Raw genomic sequence first — 15480 nt, 5'->3', positions numbered from 1 at the left:
TCAGGCACTTCTCCAGGCCCTGAACTGCACTGGATTTTCAGTGGCAAAACAGAGTGGAAGCCTCAGTCTCTGCTCCTGAGAACAGTACGACTGGCTTGGTTTATTTAACACATGCTAAAAACACAGCATGCAGAGAGTGAAAAAATATGTAACATATATTCACTAGATGTGTGGGCTTGGCAAGTTAATTAACCCTCTTGTTTCCTCAGTGGTAAAATAGGTGTAACAATACGCTTGTGAAGATTAAACGATTTAGTGCACTGATGGCCCATAATAAACACCCAATAAAGGTTAAACAATAATAGTAGTAATAGTGGTGCAAAATAATAATATTGATTCTCTCTCTACTGATAATTGCTGAGAAGTCTGGAGAAAGAGAATTAGGTGGGCTTAATGAGAGAGCAAGGGCTTGAAAAAGAAAAATTAAGGCCATTTCAGGTGAGGGATTTATTATGAAAACAATTTGCACCTGTATATGACATTCTATTCCTTAAAATATTTGGTAAGCTTCCAATTCTCTAGGAAATTCTGAGTACATAACAAGTGAAAAAAGATGTTGACTTCAGCATTCTGGAACTTCTTGACTTAAATCAGAAGTTATTGGAGGGAAAAAAGAACACATCAAGAAAAGCTCAATAATCAGAATTCAATAGGAGTCTGCCCTTTTTCTGGAAGCTCAATCATTTGTTCAAAAGCATAGAATAAATAACTGAAAATCTTAGATCCCAATAAAATGTTTAAAAGTACAGTAAAAACCAAAAGGCAATATTTTTGTTCTAGGAAATTATCAGATTATAGTGACAGGTGTTAATAAATATACTTTCCAGAGTTCATTTCCTCTCCACTGCTCTGACAATGGCTCACTTCTGTAAGGATAAGAGTATAGGTGAGATGAGAAAAATGTTTTGAATGTTGCCTCAATATTTGTTGTTCATCTAAGGATAGTTGGAAATGAAATTCAGTCTAATTATTGTTTGAAACAAAATTTAATTGGTGTAGGATAGTTGGAAATGAAATTCAGTCTAATTATTGTTTGAAACAAAATTTAATTGGTGTATTTAATCTAACAATAGTTGGCGGGAAATGCCTACATTTTTATTAGCCTTGGTAAGTAACATTTTTGTTACAAAACTAAAACTAATATTCAATTTGTTATTTTAATCTTGCTTTAAAAATGCTACTTACATAAAAGCAACAGTTGTGATTACAAAATACCAGTCTATAACTGTGCCATTTCATCTATTGAAGCAGTAATGTGTTAGTTGGGAATAGTGGCTCAGGGCCACAGTTCTGGGTTCAAATGACTAGTCTGCCATGTACTAGCCTTGAACTCTTTCATAGATTTTTCTATTTTATTATGCATTATATAAGATTTACCAAAAAAACCAAAAATAATATAGGGTAAAGAATATTACAATAAATACCTATATGATTAAGAAAAACTTAAGAACGAGAATAGTGTGATTCCATAGAAGACACTATTTACTCTTAAATTTAGTGTTTAATATTCCCGTGAATGACTTCATAGTTTTACACCTTATGTACGTATCACTAAGCAATATAAAGATAGTATCGTGCTCTTTACATTCTTCTGCAACTTCCATTTTTTACTCAACATTATTTTTGTGAAATTCTTCTGTATTCACATAAGCACCTCTAGGTCATTTATTTTCAATGTTATGTAGATTTAGATTGTATGAATAATGCCACAAATTATTTATCCATTCTGTGTTTAGTGAATGTTTAAGTCTTTTCCAAACATTTGCTTTTGTAAGCAATACTGTTATGAGCATTAATGTATATATCTTTTTTTATCCATATAACTTAGAGTAAACTATATTAGTGCTTTTCTAGCAGATCACATGGGAATCTTGTTTAAAACACAAAGTTTGACATCGTAGGTCTGGGGTGGGGCCCAAGACTCCGCATTTCTAGCAGGCTTTCAGGTGACACTGATATTGCTAATTTATAGACCATATTTAGAATAGCAAGGATTTAAGTAACCAGAAGTGGAATTATTGAGTCCTATGATATGCCCAGTTTCAACTTTAGTAGATATAGCCTAATTTTTCTCCAAACTGGTTGTGTAAAATCTCATAACCACTATTGTGGGTTGAATTGTGTCACCCAAAAGGATAAAGGATTCAGTGTCTGTGCCTGTGAGCTTATTTGGAAACAGCATCTTTGCAGTTATAATCAAGTTAAAATGAAGTCATACAAAGTTAGGGTGGGCCCTAGCCAAATGACTGATGGCCTTATAAAATGAGGGAAATTTGAACACAGACACAAAGGGAGGAGAACACCAAGTGAAGACACATGGACACACGGGGAAGAACACTATGTGAAGACAGAGACAAATGGAGTTATGCGGCCACAAGCCAAGTAATGCCAAAGACTGTTGGCAATTACCAGAAGCTTAGACAAATACATGGGATGGAATCTCCCTTAGAGCCATCAGAGAGTTGAGCTGTGTCATTTCATTTCAGACATCTAGCATCCAGAATTGTGAGACAACACATTGCTGTTGATTTAAGCCACTCAGTTTGTGGTACTTCATCATGGCAGCCCAAGGAACTAATAGTGTGTAACTAAAATGTGTGTAAGTTCCCATTGCTTCATCCAGGTTGAGTGTCGTTTCATGTTTCTTCACTGTGAATTATTTAATCATATCTTTTGCTTACTTTTAAACTGGGTTCTTTATTTTGTTGTTGTTTTTTTAACGTGCTGATTTTCAAAGTCCGTTATTTATTATGGGTATTAATCTTTTATCATTTGTATCATTGAAAATATTTTCTCCCAATCTTTGGCTCAAATTTTCACTTTTTAGAAGTGTCTTTTCATGAATTCACATTTTTCAGTTTAATGTAAATGAATATTTTTCTCTTTGTTCTGTGCATTTTGTGTCAAGAAATCTGTTTCTACCTTCAGCTCATAAAGGTGCCAGCCAACATTTTTCCTAGTTTTATATTCATTAATTCATCTAGATTTGGTTTATGTATATATTGTGTGAGGTAGGGATCCAGTATAATTTTTACTGTAAGGGTACAAAGTCACCCAGTACCATTGATTTAATAGTCCATCCTTTCTCCCCTATCTGCAGAGCCTCCCGGTTATACATCATGTTTCATATTCAGGTCAGTTTGCTTTTGAGCTCTCTATTCTCTTCCATTAGTCTGTATGTGTATCTCAATTCCCAAAATACGGTGTCTTAATTACTATAATAAATGTGATATCTGATACATCCTTCTCTTTTTTCTTCCTTAAAAGTTTCTTAACCATACTCGGCCCTTTACTGTTACATATTAAGTTTGAATCAACTTTCCCGTCCCATCTCCATATGTACCAAAATTGTTGTGGAATTTTATTATAATTGCATTGAAATTATGTGATAATTTGGCAAGAACAGACATCTTTAGGATATTGAATCTGCTTATCCATGAACGTGACGTAACTTTCCATTTATTTAGCTCTTCCCTGCCTTTAAATAAAGTTTTTAATTTTCTCCTTTAATGGCATGAACAGCTTTTGGTAGATTTTTTCCCCCTGGATACCTTATTTTGTTGTTATCGTGGTTGTGGTTGTACAAATGGTTGCTAACGTAAATGGTATATTTTTAAAATATATTTCAATTGTTGTATGTATACGGGAATGTGATTAACTTTTTGAATTGGTTTAAGTTTGGCGTATCTGGTTAATTTTAATAATCTGTAGATGTTCTTTGTTTTTCTATGTTGACAACTAAATTATCTGCAAATATTCCAACATATCTTCCTTTCTAAGCTTTCTGCACTTAATTTCCTTTTTGTTTCATAATGAACTGGCTAGAACTGCAGTTTAATATTTCACAAGTGCAGTAATAGAGAGTATACTATCTCATTCATGATATTAGACAGAATACTTCTAATGCCATAGTACATAGTATATTTCTGAAAGGTCTGCTTAATCAGCTTGAAGCAGTTCTATTTCCAGTTCTATTCCTAGACTAATGTTACTAATATTTTGCTTTAGGTTTTATATCTATGTTCATGAATGAGATTTATCTGTAAGTTTCTTTTCTTGTACTATCCTCCTCAGACATCAGAATCAAAAGTTATACCAACCTCATAAAGATGAAGTATGGAGCATTCCCTCATTTTATTATTCTCTGAAAGAATTTTTATAAGACCACAATTATCTGTTGTTTGACTATTTGGTAAAATTTGTCTGTAAAAACATTTGAGCCTGGTTTTCTTGATGGGTATGTGCTTAAATCCTGATCCAAGTACTTTAGTGGCTATAGGATAATTCAAGATTTCTAATACTTCTAGAATCAATTTTAAGTTATAGTTCTCTTTAAAATTTTTTATTTTTTTATTTTTTATTTTTTTATAATTTTTTTGGGTGTACATCATATTTCAAATTCTGGATACGTTACATCATGTTCACCACCCGAACACTAATTATAGTCCATCCCCTCACATGTGAGCCTAATCACCCCTTTTGCCCTACAACCTCCCCCCTTCCCCAAAGGTAACCACCAGTCCAATCACCAATGCTATGTGTTATTTTTTTTTGTCGTTTTTATCTTCTATTTATGAGTGAGATGAGATGGTATTTGACTTTCTCCCTCTGACTTATTTCACTCAGCATAATACCCTCAAGGTCCATCCATGTTGTCACAAATGGCCGGATTTTGTCATTTCTTATGGCTGAGTAGTAGTCCATCATGTATAAATACCACATCTTCTTAATACATTCGTCCCTTGATGGGCACCTAGGTTGCTTCCATGTCTTGGCTATTGTGTATAATGCCACACTGAACATAGGGGTGCAAGTATCTTTATGCCTTTGTGTTTTCAAGTTCTTTGGATAAATACCCAGCAGTGGAATAGCTGGATCATATGGTAGATCTATCCATAATTTTCTGAGGATACTCCATACTGCTTTCCATAGTGGCTGCACCAGTTTGCACTGCCACCAGCAGTGAACAAGGGTTCCCTTCTCTCCACACCCTCTCCAACATTTGCCATTTCCTGTCTTGTTAATTATAGCCATTCTGATCGGAGTGAGGTGATACCTCATTGTAGTTTTGATTTGCATTTCCCTGACAGCTAATGATGTTGACCATCTTTTCATATGCCTGTTGGCCATCTGTATATCTTCTTTGGAGAAATCTCTGTTCAGATCTTTTGCCCATTTTCTAATTGGATTGTTGGTTTCTTTGTTGTTGAGCTGTATGAGTTCTTTGTATATTTTGGATATTAACCCCTTATCTGATATATGGTTTGCAAATATCTTCTCCCAATTGTTAGGTTGTCTTTTCGTTTTGTTGGTGGTTTCCTTTGCTGTGCAGAAGCTTTTTAGTTTGACGTAGTCCCATTTGTTCATATTTTTCTTTTGTTTCCCTTGCCCGGTCAGACATGGTACTTGAAAATATGCTGCTCAGACCAATGTCATAGAGCATACTGCCTATGTTTTCTTCTAGAAGTCTCATAAAAATTTTTTTATTTTTACTAAGTTTATAAAATTAATGTTCTTTCCTATATATGCAATGAATCTCCTGTTTTGATCCTTATTATTATTTGGGTGAGCTTTTTCTCTTTCATTCTTGATCAGTTTAACAAAAGCTATTAATTCTATTTTATTGTATTATAAAAGATGCAGACTTTACCTTTGTTGATCCTCTCCACTATTTTCTATTGCTTAATTTCTGCTGTTATCTTTATTATGTTGTCTCTTCTTCTTCTTCGGGAATTTTGTTGTTGTTGTTCTTTTTTTAACTCTTAAGTTTTGCAATTAGCTCACTAAATTTGAGAATCCCTTCTTTTCAAACACAGGAATTTAGGAATATACATTTCCTTTGAACTTGCACTTTAGCTATATCTACCAAACTTTGACACATACTATTATCATCATTCAATTCTAACCATTTTCTACTTTCCGTTGTGATTTTCCCATTGGGTAATTTGGAAGCATTCTTTCAAATGTTGACTAAATGAAGTTGTTTTTAGTTATCTTTTGTATTTGGTTTGTAACGATTTTATTGTTGTCAGAAAATGTCAAGTAAAATACATTGATTCTTTCAAAATTTGAGATTGATTTTATCGCCCAGTAATTGGTCAATTATCATAAATGTTGCATGTGTAATTGAGAAGACATATCATCTAATCACCATATGTGTAGTTCTATTCACATCTGTTTGATCAAGCTTATTAATTGTGTTGTTCAAAGTTTCTGTATCCTTACTAATGTTTGTCTGCTCGATCTATCAACATCAGAAGTTGATAAATCAAGCAGACAAACATTAGTAAGTAAGTAAGATAGAATAAGACAGGATAACCTTTCACAATGACAGAAGATTTGTCAACTTCTCCTTGTAGTTCTGTCAGTATTTATTTTATATACTTTAAGGACAGAATAATAGGTACATACATTATTACAGATATCTTCCTGTTGACTTAAATAGTTAGCCTCTTTATCCCTAATACTATCTGTTGCCTTAAAGTCTATTTTTCTTATACCAGTTCTTTTCTTAAGCATTTGCCTAATATATCTTGTTCCATATATTAACAACCATCTTTTCTGTGTCTTCAAGTTTTAGGTGAATCCCTTGCAAAAATATTATAGTTATTTTCTTCCCAAATCTGAAAATCTTAGTGCTTTAGCAGGTGAGCTTAGTCTTAATTTTACTATGATTATTACAGTATTGGAAGTTATTTCAGCCATGTTATTTCATGTTTTTATACTCATCCTGTATCTTCTCTTATCCCTCTTCCTGGCTTCTATTCTGCTGACTGAGTTCCAAAATTAATTTTCTTCCTCTGTTGTATTACAATTTCTATATTCTAGTCATGAACTTCCTTAAAATTTGAACATGAATAAACAACTTAAAGTATAAAATTATTCATATCTTTCATTACCTCTCAAACTGTAGTAGTACCTTTAAATACTTTAATTCAGATCATCCTCATCTACAAGGTATTGTTGTGAAGTAATTAGTTTTATCACGATTTTGATTTTTACTCTCCTAATTAGATGCGATTATTGTGTTATACAGTCAACGTATGCTTATGTTTGCCCACGTGTTTACTACTTTATTTGATCATCATTCCTTCTTGCGTCTCAGATATTTCTTTTGGGATTATGTTCCTTCAGCCTTAAGAAATTTCCTTTACAAATTCCTTTCATGAAGGCCTGTTAGAAGTAAGCTCTTCTAGTTTTTATTGACTGAAATGTTTTTATTTCACACTCATCTAACTAATTACACAATTCTAGATTGACAGCATTTATGCTTCTCAGTACTGGAAGATATTATTTGAATATTTATTCCCTTGCATTTTTGCTACTGATGAGAAAACTGCTGTCAGTTTGTCACTTATGTATAAGTAATCTTCCGTTTTTCCTGGGCTTTATTTAAAATCTCTGATTTAGTTTTTATTGTGGTCTGCAATTTCACCTCACTGTGCCTAGATGTGGATTTTTTTTCAGTTTTCCTGGGATTTATTTTGCTTCCTAAAACTGAGGATTCATAACTTCCATTAATTCTGGAAAATGCTAACTCATTCATTCACCATTAATTCTACAAATATTACCTTTCCTACATTCATTTTATTCTCTCATCCTGAAATTCAAAATATACTAAGAGGAGAACTCCTATCTTCCTCATCTCAATTTTTCTGTCATATTTTTTATTTTTCCTTCTGTGCTGCATTCTGATTAATTTTTTCATATCTATCTTCCAATCTATGAATTCTCTCTTCAGTTGTGTTTAATCTGCCATTTAACCAATGCTTTAACTTTTCAATTTCAACTATATATTTTACTTTTAGAAATTTCACTTGTTTTATTTTTCAAATGTACCTGGTTATTTTAATAGACCTTTGTTAATTGCTCAAGTTTATAATTATATTATTTCCATAAACATTTGAAGTATGTTTGTTCTATATTCTGTATCTGATTATTCCAAGATCTGTGCCCCTGGGTGTCTAACTCTCTTTCCTGCTCATTTATGGTAGCTTGGTTGATATTGTGTTTGGTGATTTTATATTTGGCCAATCTCTGTTTATGAGAATCTAGTTTAATGGACATTCTTCCAGAAAGATTTGTTTTTTCTTCTGCTACATACAACAGCATGCTCCTAATCTGTGTGAGAGCATAATATGTGGCTAGGTATTGAGAGAGGAGTCTTTATCCCCGTGTAGGATCCAAGCCAGAGAGACAAATTGTTTTTACTGAAGCTCTTTGAGGGTTCTGGCTGTATGTAGCTGTCTCCATTCCAATCCCTCACCTCAGCTATCTCTTATACACCTTAGGATTTGTTCTGGGCATTGAAGAGACATTAAAACTTCAGGATTTAGCTACTTTTGATCAGCAAATGTCCCCAAGGTATCTATAACTTCAGTGCTGTCTTATTACTCTGGTTTTTGTTACCATTACTTTGGGGATACTGAACATTTTCCTTAATTTCTTGAGAGCTCAGCTCTGCCTATTAGTTGTAACTTATCTATCATTCCTTGGTATTATGCAGTGGGAAAAAGTTTAGAATACAGAGACTGCAAGATTTACCAGCAATGGAAGATAGAAAAGGAAATTTGGAAGATAGCAGAAGATAATCTAACTTATTAGGTTATATCACAATTAAATAAGAAAATGCAACTAAAGAACTTAGCAGAGTTCCTTGTATCATGTTTCCAATAAATGTTAGCAATATAAAAATCTTAATTAGTTTCCAAAATATTTTCCATATTGGGCTTTCTTCATCTTTTCCATTTATGGAAAATATGTTTGTTTTCCAAGAAGAAAGTAAATGTCCATTCATTTGGATAAACAGTAACTGGAATTTTTATGTTTTTTTTCAGATTTATTCATTTATTTTTTACTTTACTTATTTTTTTAATTGCAGTAACATTGGATTATAACATTATATAGCTTTCAGATGTACATCATAATATATTTCTAATTGTGTGTGGATTACATCATGTTCACCACCCAAAAACTAATTATAGTCCATCCCCACACATGTGAGCCTAATCACCCCTTTGCCCACCCCCTTCAGCTATGTTAACCACCAATCCAATCTCTGTTTCTATGTGTTTGTTTGTCATCGTTTTTATCTTCTACTTATGAGTGAGATCATACAGTATTTGACTTTCTCCCTCTGACTTATTTCACTCAGCATAATACCCTCAAGGTCCATCCATATTGTCACAAATGGTCAAATTTCATCATTTCCTATGGCTGAGTAGTATTCCATCGTATAAATAACACATCTTCTTTATCCATTCGTCCCTTGATGGACACCCAGGTTGTGTCCAAGTCTTGGCTATTGTGTATCATGCTGCAATGAACATACGGGTGTAGGTATCTTTATTCCTTTGTGTTTTCAATTTCTTTGGATAAATACCCAGCAGTGGAATAGCTGGATCATATGGTAGATCTATTCTTAATTTTCTAAGGATACTCCACACTGCTTTCCATAGTGGCTGCACCAGTTTGCACTCCCAACAGCAGTGTACAAGGGTTCCCTTCTCTCCACACCTTCTCCAACATTTGTTGTTTCCTGTCTTGTTAATTATAACCATTCTGACCACAGTGAGGTGATTCCTCATTGTAGTTTTAATTTGCATTTCCCTGGTAGCTAATGATGTTGAGCATCTTTTCCAATGCCTGTTCGCCATCCACATATCTTCTTTGGAGAAATCTCTGTTCAGATCCTTTACCCATTTTTTAATTGGGTTGTTGATTTTTTTGTTGTTGAGATGTATGAGTTCTTTTTATATTTTGGATATTAACCCCTTATCTGATATATGGTTTGCAAATATCTTCTCCCAATTGTTAAGTTGTCTTTTTGTTTTGCTGGTGGTTTCCCTTGCTGTGCAGAAGCTTTTTAGTTTGACGTAGTCCCATTTGTTTGTTTTTTTCTTTTGTTACCCTTGCCCTGTCAGACATGGGAACTTGAAAATATGCTGCTAAGACCAATGTCAAAGCATGTACTGCCTATGTTTTCTTCTAGAAGTTTCATGGTTTCGGGTCTTACATTCAAGTCTTTAATCCATTTTGAGTTGATTTTTATGCATGGCATAAGGTAATGGTCTACTATCATTCTTTTGCATGTGGCTGACCAGTTTTCCCAACACTGTATATTGAAGAGACTCTCCTTTCTCCATTGTATGCACTTGGCTCTCTTGTTGAATGTTAGCTGTCCATAGATGTGTGGGTTTATTTCTGGGCTCTCTATTCTGTTCCATTGATTTGTGTGTCTGCTCTTGTGCCAGTACCATGCTGTTTTGGTTACTGTAGCTTTGTAGTATATTTTGAACTCAGGGAGTGTGTTACCTCCAGCTTTGTTCTTTTTTCTCAGGCATCCTTTGGCTATTCAGGGTCTTTTGTTGTTCCATAAAAATTTTAGGATTCTTTGTTCTATTTCTGTGAAAAATGTTGTTGGAACTTTGATACGGATTGCATTGAATCTATAGATTGCTTTAGGAAGTGTGGACATTTTAATGGTGTTAATTCTTCCAATCCAAGAGCATGTAATATCTTTCCATTTCTTTGTGTCTTCTTCGATTTCTTTCAACAATGTTGTATAGTTTTTGGTGTGCAGATCTTTCACCTGTTTGGTTAAGTTTATTCCTATGTATTTTATTCTTTTTGTTGCAATTGTAAATGGGATTGTATTCTTAATTTCTGTTTCTGCTACTTCATTGTTAGTGTATAGAAATGCAACCAATTTTTGTATGTTGATTTTGTATCCCCTGACTTAACCGTATTCCTTTATTGTTTCTAAAAGTTTTTTAGTGGATTCTTTAGGGTTGTCTAGATATAAAATCATGTCATCTGCAAAGAATGAGAGTTGCACTTCTTTTCCAATGTGGATCCCTTTTATTTCTTTTTCTTGCCTGATTGCTCTGGCTAGTACTTCCAATACTATGTTAAATAAGAGTGTTGACAGTGGGCATCCTTGTCTGGTTCCTGTTCTTAGAGGGATAGCTTTACATTTTTCTGCATTGAGAATGATATTTGCTGTGGATTTGTCATATATGGCCTTTATTATGTTGAGGTATTTTCCCTCTATGCCCATTTTAGTTAGAGTTTTTATCATTAATGGATGCTGTACCTTGTCAAATGCTGTCGTTACATCTATTGAGATGATTATGTGATTTTTATTCTTCATTTTGTTAATGTGGTGCATCACGTTGATAGATGTGAGGATGTTGAACCATCCCTGTATCCCTGGAATGAAACCCACTTGATCATGATGTATGAGCTTTTTAATGTATTGTTGTATTCAACTTGCTAGCATTTTGTTGAGGATATTTGGGTCAATGATCATCAGTGATATTGGCCTGTAATTTTCTTTTTCTATGTTATCTTTGTGTGGTTTTGGTATCAGAATAATGTTGGCTTCGTAGAATGAGTTAGGAAGCCTCCCCTCCTCTTCAATTTTTTGGAATAATTTGAGAAGGATAGATATTAAGTCTTTGAATGTTTGGTAGAATTCACCAGGGAAGCCATCTGGTCCTGGACTTTGATTTTTTCGGAGGTTTTTGATTGCTGTTTCAGTCTCCTTACTGGCGATCAGTCTATTCAAATTTTCTACTTCTTCTTGGTCCACTTATGGAAGTTTATATGTTTCTAAGAATTTATCCATTTCTTCTAGATTACCCAATTTGTTGGCCTATAATTTTTCATAGTATTCTCTTACTATCTTTTGTATTTATGAGGTGTCCATTGTAATCCCTCCTCTTTCATTTCTGGTCTTATTTATTTGAGCCTTCTCTCTTTTTTTCTTGGTGAGTCCATCTAAGGGTTTGTCAATTTTGTTCATCTTTTCAAAGAATCAGCTCTTGGTTTCATTAATTTTTTCTATTTCCTTTTGTTTATTTCTGCTCTGATTTTTATTGTTTCCTTCCTTCTGCTGATTTTGGACTTTGTTTGTTGTTCTTTTTCCAGTACCTTTAGAGGCACTTTTGGATTGTCTATTTGGGATTTTTCTTCTTTGTTGAGGTAGGCCTGAATTGCTATAAACTTCCTTCTTAGAACCACTTTTGCTGTACCCCATAGATTTTGGCATGTCGTATTTTCATTTTCATTTGTCTCCAGGAATTTTTTTATTTCCCCTTTGATTTCTTCATTGACCCAATCGTTGTTCGGTAGCATTTTGTTTAATCTCCACATTTTTGTGGCTTTTCTGGTTTTCTTCCTATAGTTGATTTCTAGTTTCATAGCTTTGTGGTCAGAATAGATGCATGGTATAATTTTGATCTTCTTAAATTTATTGAGACTTGTTTTGTTGCCTAATACATGATCAATCCTGGAGAATGTTCCATGTGCATTTGAAAAGAATGTGTATTCTGTGGTTTTTCGATGAAATGTTCTGTATCTATCTACTAAATCCATCTGATCTAATGTGTCCTTTGAGGCCAGTGTTTCCTTATTGATCTTTTGTTTGATGATCTATCCATTGGTGTAAGTGGAGTGTTAAAGTGCCCTACTATTATTGTGTTACTGTCTATTTCTCCTTTTATGTCTATTAATAATTGCTTTATGTATTTAGGTGCTGCTATATTGGGTGCATAGATATTTACAAGTGTTATATTTTCTTGTTGGATTGTTCCCTTTATCATTATGTAGTGCTCATCTTTGTCTCTTGTTACAATTTTTGTTTTAAAGTCTATTTTGTCTGATATAAGTATTGCTATCTCCACTTTCTTTTCTTTGCCATTTGCATGGAATATCTTTTTCCATCCTTTCACTTTCAGTTTGTGAATGTCTTTAGGTCTGAAGTGTGTCTCTTGTATGCAGCATATATATGGGTATTGTTTTTTTATCCAACTGGCCACCCTATGGCATTTGATTGAAGTAATTTAGTCCATTGCCGTTTAAAGTAGCTATTGATAAATATGTATTTATTGCCATTTTGTTACTTTTTTTTTCTGGGTGTTTTAGTAGTTCTGTTCCTGGCTTTTTCTCTTGCTCTCTTCCCTTGTGGCTTGATGGCGTTCTTTGTAATATGTTTGATTTCTTTTGTCTTACTTTTTTTCTTGCTTAGTATAGGTTTCTGATTTGTGATTACCATGAGGATCCTATTTAATATTCTATGTATATAACAGACTATATTAAGTTGATAGACTCTTTAGCTTGCTCTCTTTCTAAGAGCTCTACTTTTTCACTCCCCTCCTCCAACATTTTATGTTTTTCAAATCGTATACAGTCTCTTGTTTAGTGTGTGTCTATCCGTTACCCTCTTATCATTGAAATAGGTGATTTTAGTACATCTTTCTTTTAACTTTCATATTGTATTCGTAGGCAGTTGATCTGCTACCTTTATTATATTTTTACCTTTCAAGTCATTTTATTGCCTGGGTTTTTTGTTGTTGTTTTGGTTTTTTGATAATTTTTTTATCTCTATTTGTGGTCATTGCTTTCTCACTTAACGAAGTCCCTTCAGCATTTCTTGTAGAACTGATGTCTTGTTGATAAACTCCTTTACTTTTTGCTTGTCTGGGAAGCTCTTTATCTCTCCTTCCATTATGAATGGCAACCTTGATGGATAGAGTATTCTTGGCTGTAGGTCTTTTCCTTTTAGCACTTTAAATACTTCATGCTATTTTCTTCTCGCCTGTAGGGTCTTGGCTGAGAAGTCTGCTGATAGCCTGTTGGGCTTTCCTTTATATGTCACTTGTGGCCTTTCTCTTGTTGCTTTTAGGATTCTCTCTTTATCTTTAATTTTGGACATTTTAATTATAATATGTCTTGGTGTGGGCCTCTTTGGGCTTATCTTCTTTGGAGCTCTCTGTGCTTCCTGAACTTGGATGTCTGTTTCCTTTCTCAGGTTAGGAAAATTTTCATCTGTTATTTCTTCAAATAAATTTTCTTCCCCTTTCTCTCTCTCTTATCCTTCTGGGACACCTGTAATCTGAATGTTAACACCCTTGATATTGTCCCAGAGTTCCCTTAGACTGTTCTCATTCTGTCTAATTCTTTTTTCTTTTTTCTGTTCTTCTTGGGTGATTTCCTCTAGTCTTTTGTCTAGCTCACTGATCCATTCTTCTGCATCCTCTACTCTGCTATTGAGTCCCTCTAGTGAATTTTCCATTTCCAATATTGTATTCTTCTTTTTTGATTTTTTTTATATCTTCCAGTTCTTTGCTGATGAGCTCACTGTGTTCATCCAGTCTTCTCCCAATATCCGTGAGCATCCTCATGATATTTTGTTTGAACTCTTTGTCGAGTAGGTCACTTGTTTCTGTTTCATCTAGTCCTTTCTCTGGGGTTTTGTCCTGTTCCCTTGCTTGGAAAGTATTCCTTTGTCTCCTCATTATGCCTCTTTCTCTGTGCTTATTTCTATGTATTGGGTGAGTCAGCTACGTCTCCTGATCTTGGAGAAGTGGCCTTATGTATGAGATGCCTTATGAGGCTCAGCAGTGTGCTTCCCTCTTCTCACCAGTCCAGAAGATCCAGGAGTGACCTCTCTGTGGGCTACTTGTGTCCTTCTTCTGTGGCAGGGTTGCTCCCACTGCAGGTACCCAGGGAGTCTAGTCTTTCCTTCCCTGGCCAGTTATTTGTAAATCTGGTTTGGGGAGCCTCAGCACTGTTGGCTACAACATCTATCAGCACACTCCTATTGCAGTTTTCCTCTTAATTGGGTTGGTACCCAATGTAGCTGATTTCTAGGCTCAGGGGCGTACAATTAGGATAGGCCTCAGCCCTACAAGGCTGTTGTCAGTTTCTTAGGAGTGCAGCTCAGTGGGCCTGGCCCTTGGCAGGGGGCACTCAATTGTTTTCACCTTTGGAAGGTGAGGCTAATCCTTTTTATGGCTATTTATGAAGCACAGGTCTTCTGCCACTGATAAGCCTCACCTCTCACAGGACCACACACACCATCAACACAGTCCTGGTCTGTGCACACTTCTCAACCCCCGGATCATACCCCAATGCCACACGGCAGAGGCCACCACTTCTCCACCAATGCCCCCCACAGTTCACCTGGTCCTCACACAGGCCCTGACCCACAGAGGCAGACACCCTTGCCTGCCTGTAGAGGATCAAGGCACCCAGTCAATGCAGGCTGAAAAGTAGCCTGAGGGCTTGCTGTTAGGTAGGGCCGGTCCCTAGGGCAGGTTGCCTGCCCTGGCTGAACTGGATTAAATCTGTGCCTTAGTGGGCATGGCAGACCCCTGGGCTAACACGCCAAGGGATGAACCTCAATGGTGCCCACCGGGGTCTGTGTCAGCATGCCTGGACCAGTTCAGAACAATGGCCCCCACTAATGTCTCAGTCTCCGGAAAGGTCCCCTCCTCTCACCAAGATGCCCGCAGAGCCCACCAGGTGAGTCTCCTTTCACTAAAGGGCTGTCAGCCTTTTCTCTGGTGATTTTAGGTTGCTACAATAAGTGAGTTTGTGCATGGGCCCTTTAAGACCAGGGTTCTTTTGGCTTTCAACCAATAGCTTTTCTAGGGGTATCCTCACCGCAGTTAATAGCCAGCAAAACCAGACAAT

The sequence above is a fragment of the Equus przewalskii genome, chromosome 20, assembly GCF_037783145.1.
Source record: "Equus przewalskii isolate Varuska chromosome 20, EquPr2, whole genome shotgun sequence".
Classification (NCBI taxonomy): domain Eukaryota; kingdom Metazoa; phylum Chordata; class Mammalia; order Perissodactyla; family Equidae; genus Equus; species Equus przewalskii.
The sequence above is the reverse complement of the archived record's forward strand: the minus strand, read 5'-3'. Positions refer to the sequence as shown.